Here is a 6,251-nt window from a genome sequence, read left to right as displayed (position 1 = left end):
AATCCAGTCTGGCTCGGGGATCATTGTGCAGGTCCACAAAAGACAGGCTGGTGCTGTGATCTCATCTCATTCCAGAGTCTTCACTGCAACATTTTCTAATCCCATCTGTCTTTTTTTTTTTTTTTTTTTTATGAATCCTATTATTGTAAACCTTTGATTGAGTGTGGAGGCTTCAGTCCCCTCCCAGCCAGGATGTATTTAACATTTTTATTTTGCCTGTCTGCCGCAGTGATTTTGGAAGTCTTTTGTGAAGTAATGATGAAGTGAAATTGCCGACTTGGTTAACGCCAAGCTTGGCTGGAGAATTTCACCCAAAAGGAAACATGAATTTTGGTACCAGCAATTACTCTCTTCATTTTAGAAATGAAGGGGCTCCCCCCCTGCCCCCCCTTCCCAATAACAGGATATTCAGTAATTTGTGTGTTAATTTGGCGTCCTTCTATGTTTCTATTTTAAACAAAAGGACTATTTTTCCAGAGCCTTTTCTCCTCATGCCCGTATGTGACAAGGCTGACAGTTCTAGAGAGCCGTGTACAACCTTGCAGGTGCTTGCAGAGACATGGTGACAAGCAGTGCCCCGACATTCAAGGTGTTACAGGAAGATTAGATTTATAGGAAGATTATGTTTTTGTTATCCTAAATATGCTAATATATCTTATCCTATATATTTTATTATCCTATATTTATATAGAGTAATATATATATATAGCCTATATTTTGTCTTATATTTTCCATATATATATACATACACACACACACACACACACACACACACACACACAAACAAGGTATGGCTGAGATGTATGGGTATTATGTCAAACTCACTGCCTTTCATTACACGGTGACAGACTTACTTCTTCATATTGGTAATGATGATGTAATCATATTAATAATGACAGTTGAGGGGCACCTGGGTGGCTCAGTCGGTTGAGCATACAACTTCGCTCAGGTCGTGATCTCACAATTTGTGGGATTGAGCCCCTAATCAGGCTCTGTGCTGACAGCTTGCTCAGAGCCTGCAGCCTGCTTCAGATTCTGTCTTCTTCTCTCTCTCTCTCTCTCTGCCCCTCCCCTGCTCATGCTCTGTCTCTCTCTGTCTCTCAAAAATAAATAAATGTTAAAAAAAATTTAAAATAAAAAAATAATGACAGTTGATGTTTATCAAATGCTTGTTAGGAGTTAGGAAGCATGATATATAATTATTTTTTAATGTTTTATTTATTTTTGAGAGAGACAGAGACAGAATGCGAGTGGGTTAGGGGCAGAGAGAGAGGGAGACACAAAATCCGAAGCAGGATCCAGGCTCCAAGTCATCAGCACAGAGGCTGACATGGGGCTCGAACTCACAAATTGTGAGATCATGACCTGAGCCGAAGTCGGTCACTCAACCGACTGAGCCACCCAGGCGCCCCTAATCTCACTTAATATCTACAGCCACCCAATGAGATTAGCTATTATTTTTGCCATTTTATAGGTGAGGAAACTGAGGCCTGAAGAGATTGAGTAATTTGTCCAAGATTAAAATACCTAGTTCATGGCAGAATTAGGATGTAATAACTAATTTGACTCCAAAGTCAATGTACTTAATCACTAAATTATATTCCATTCTTTACCTCCAAAGCCTTGCCCCCTAGTTTGAATCTGGGGGTTCAGAGCCGCTCTTAGATTTGGAGTTGATGTCCACTGCTATTTCTAGAGTAGACAAATTTGGGGCATTTACTCATCAGTTAGTTGTCAGTATAACAATTGTTTCAAAATTGCACCCAGCCACAGAGGATGGCTCTGGGAAGCCATGTTTATTCTGTCAGAATTTGTCCCCTTGACCACATTTGATTGGACCAGGTAGACACCTAACCCAGACTGCTACTTCCTGGAAACAGAAATTGGACCTTAACCTGGGGCTAGAGGGAAGGTATAAACTATCAATATCTAGGTGGTTCTCAGGGTCAATGGGGATGACACTGAGGGGAAGCCAGTGGAAATAAATGGAGCCCATGGTCTGGAAGGGGCCTGAGGCCTCAATGCAAATCCAGGGTAAAGAGTTTTTTCTGGGGGAAGGAAGCAAGTACTTTCACCTTGACCTACACTTGGTGGGTCTGTTGTTACCTGCACAGGTGGGTGAGAGCCAGTGGGAGAGATGGGGGGTTGAGGGTAAGGAAAGCATTGAGAGAGTAAGGGGTGGGTATGGGAGATTGAGAAAGAGCATGAAGAGACAGAGATCAGGGAGGGAGAGTAAAATGCTCCAATTTGATAGTTTTCCATTTCCTGCCTTGTCTCTCTCTCTCTCTCTCTCTCTCTGGCCTAGTGTCATTCCTACTTTGGGGTCAATGAAATACCTAGGTCTCTACCTGATAAAGGTCCTTTTTGTTTAAGTAGGTTTTGGTCACTTTAAGCTAAAAATAGTACTGTCTAAAAGACATGTCTATAAATTTTATAATCTCCACACTGATTAAATTTTTGAATAACAGATATTTAGAGGAATATATAATGCAATTGAAAGTAAGGTCCAAAATTATGTTAACAGACTGAAATTATGTTAACAGACTGTAGGTAATAAAACATACACGGAATTTAATAAAACTAAATGTAAACATTTACCTTTATATTAAAAAATTATACAGAATTGGGGTGACCTGGTTTAGCACTATTTTATTAAAAAGAAATTTGGAGTTTTGGTTAACCACATGCTTATTAAGAGGTAATAGTAAAGGGCAGGGGCTAAAAGACACAAATGTAGTTTCAAAGACCTGATACTAAATTAAAATTAAGAACACTCTAGGGTACCCAGAAGCCAGTCAGGGTCACCTGGATTTAATCTCAAGGAATCCAGGCTGGATTATTTTTTTTTTCTAAAACCCAAATTTAGTCAATTAGAGTATGTTGTATTAAGTCTAATGAATAAGCCTGAAACACAGAACTAAATGAGCTAATGTAAGGAAACACACCTAGAGAAAAACAATTCTGAAGAAATCATTTTTACCTGTTGCAAATGTTTTTTAAACAATAAAAATAATACATGCTTTTTATAACACATTCAAAAATTATAGACATGTATACAGAAAAAGTGAAATCTACTTCCCCTATTCTAGCCTCACTTCCTAAAAGCAATCATTGTTTACAGATTGGTGGTGCATTTCCAGATTTGTTGTACTACACACACACATGCATGCATGCATCTGTTCATGTGTGAACATTTATAGTTCCCTTGTTTTTTTAATTTATTTTTATTTTTTATTTTTTACATTTATTTGTTTTTGAGAGACAGAGAGAGACAGAGCACAAGTCGGGGAGGGGTAGAGAGAGAACACAGAATCTGAAGCAGGCTCCAGGCTTCGAGATGTCAGCACAGGGCCTGACGCAGGGCTTGAACCCACGAGCCACAAGATCATGACCTGAGCTGAAGTCGACGCTTATCCAGCTGAGCCACCCAGGCGCCTCTATAGTTCCCTTGTTTTAAATTTTTTAAAATGCTTATTTATTTTTGAGAGAGAGAGACAGAACATGAACAAGGGAGGGGCAGAGAGAGAGAGAGAGAGGGAGAGAGAGAGAGAGAGAGAGAGAGAGAGAGAGAGAGAATCCAAAGCAGGCTCCAGCTCTGAGTTGTCAGCACGGAGCCCAACGTGGGGCTCAAACTCATGAACTGTGAGATCATGACGTTAGCTGAAGTTGGACGCTTAACCGACTGAACCACCCAGGTGCCCCTATAGTTTCCATTTTTAAAATAAATGTGGAGAAGACTACTGCTCTATAAGAATTTATCCATTCCTTTCTTGATAGATGTTATAGCTTATTTAAAAAAATTAGAAACAATGCTGCAAAGAACATTCTTATGTATATATCTTTATACATATCTTCTAATTTTTTTTTTTTTTGGTAGGATACATATCTAGTTGTGGGAGTGTGGGTCATAGCATATGGGCATTTGAAGTTTTGAGGGATTTTTCCACATCGCTTTCCAATAATTCTGTATGAGTTGACACTTTCACCAATTGGATATGAGGGGCTTATTCCCCACACCCTAGGCAATACTTATTAAATTTTTGCTAATGATCCTGTTTGGCTTTTGGGCTCTGAGCTAAGAATCTTGATCATACTAGACAGTTATGGGGCTCCTAGCCCAGGTACTTTCCAATCCATGAAGGGGTGCATGGCTGAGACCTCGTTTTGGGACATAAACTCCATAATCTGTACGCAACGCGAGTGCACACTGCACTTATAATACTGGTAGCATTCTCTGCCCCTAAGCCTAAGTAAGGCAGTCTGTCCTGGTCTGGAATCCGCTTCTCTCGGATTCTGGGAAGTCACTGATGAGGATTCTACACCGCTGGGACTTGGGCGCCTACTTACTTTCATTTAAAAATTTTGCTTTAACACTTACTCCAAGGGCAGGCAATGAGTGTACTGGAAGACTTTATTTTTTGCATGCTTGACTACCTATCTGGCTGATGGGAAGGGCTGAGTAGTGCTAGCTCTGTGTTTTTCCAACCTCAGAGTTCTGGAGATCTACCTTCACAAAGGTACTAGGAGGAGTCCTGTTAGAAGAAGTTTCATTTAGGTTGAATCCTAAGCAATGCTTCTCAGACTTTAATGTGATAGGAATTAATGCCTTGTTAAAATGCAGATTCTGATTCCACAGGTCTAAGATGGGGTGGGGCCTGAGAGACTGAGTTTCTAAGGGGCCCTGGGAAGCCCTTGTTGTTGGTGTCAGGGCACGCTTTGGAGTTAGAGCAGAAAGCTCACTTAAGAGAGCGGATATTCCCTGGCCCAGAGGCACTAGAATTATGAGGGGCTCAGGTCCCTCACCAGACCATTTAAATATGATTCTCCAGGGCCAAGGCATAGGTATTTAAAAACACCCCTGATGATTATAATGTGCAGCTGGGGCCTGGATGGAGTGAGGTGGTTCTCAAATTGTCTTCAGACAGCAGCAGCAGCATCACCTGGGGGCATGCAAATTCTCAGGCCCACCCTGCCTGCTAAAGCAGAAACTCTCAGATAGAATGCAGCAATCTGTGTTTTAAAAAGCTCTCCAGGGCCTCTGATCTTCTCTCCAGTTTGAGAACCACTCTTGACAGAGCCATCCTCCAATTTTGGACTCGTGGTTCTTAGCCCTGATTGCCTATCAGACCTGCTAAGTCACTTGATATAGCCTGGGCTGCACTCCCATTTTTTTCTGATTCCAAAGATCTGGAGTGGTTCTTAGGAGTATGTGGCATTAAAGGCACCCAGGGGATGTGGATTTAGTGGCTGGCAGAGGGGTGATAGCCCCTCAACATGAATGGTGGCCTATGGTCCCTGGCTCATGCTGTACAGCATTCATCCATTCACTCCACATTTAAGAACCCCATTATGTGTCGACACCATGTTGAAGATATCACTGTGGAACACCTATTATGTACCGGGTGCTTTATACGTTAGTCCTACCACAATCTGGCAAGGCGGACCTACTACCACTTTTCAGTAAAGTGTCCCTAATCCAGGTCAGTCATGACTCCTTACAACCCCACAGTGCTATTCTGTGCTTGAGGGGCCTCTGTGTTCAATCTTCAGTGGCTCATTTTGTAAAATTGGAGGTACATTTGTAATTTTAGCGGGTGTAACATTCACCTTTCAGTTCCTCTGAGGGAAAGAGAGATGGTTTCAATCTTTAACTTATGCAAATTGACGTTCTTTGTGTGTGTAAAAGACTCTCTTTGTCAGAGGACAGGTGCTTGGAGGGTAGGGTGATCAGATAAAATACAGGTTACCCAGTTCCATTTTAATTTAAGATAAATAACAAAAAGTTTTTCTAGTATAGTATAAGTATATGGTTTTCTAGCATAAGACATATGCCCCATATATCGCATGGGGCATACTTACATAAAAAATTATTTGTTTTTTACTAAAATTCAAATGCAACTGGGGATCCTATAGTTTTATTTGCTAAATCAGGCACAACTATCGCAGTGGGTTTTCTGGCCTGGTGATGAACGTACTCCATCTCCTAGTGATCAGTGATGCGCCTGTGTTAGAAGCTTGCAGCTAAGGCTGGAGGAGGGGCAGAAGACAAATTCACCCAGTCTTATTAGGTTCTGTAGTAATCAAGATAATCAGACATAGGCTTAGCCTAATAATACTTTAAAAAAAAATAGCACTTATTATGTGCCAAGCACTATGCTTGAGCCTTTTGCTCACTTTTTACTTATTACCACAAACCCGTAAGTAGGCCCAGTGCTAGTATCACCATTTAGCAGATGAGAAAACCAACGCCC

General features: G+C 41.1%; 1 protein-coding gene across 4 annotated transcripts in view; it reads left to right on the top strand.

The window, feature by feature from the left end:
• Nucleotides 1-6,251, top strand: part of CRH (corticotropin releasing hormone) — a 316,144-nt gene that overhangs the window by 25,271 nt on the left and 284,622 nt on the right. The window lies entirely within an intron of this gene.

This window comes from Prionailurus viverrinus, chromosome F2 (genome assembly GCF_022837055.1).
Source record: "Prionailurus viverrinus isolate Anna chromosome F2, UM_Priviv_1.0, whole genome shotgun sequence".
Lineage (NCBI taxonomy): Eukaryota > Metazoa > Chordata > Mammalia > Carnivora > Felidae > Prionailurus > Prionailurus viverrinus.
This window is presented reverse-complemented; position numbering and strand designations above follow the sequence as displayed.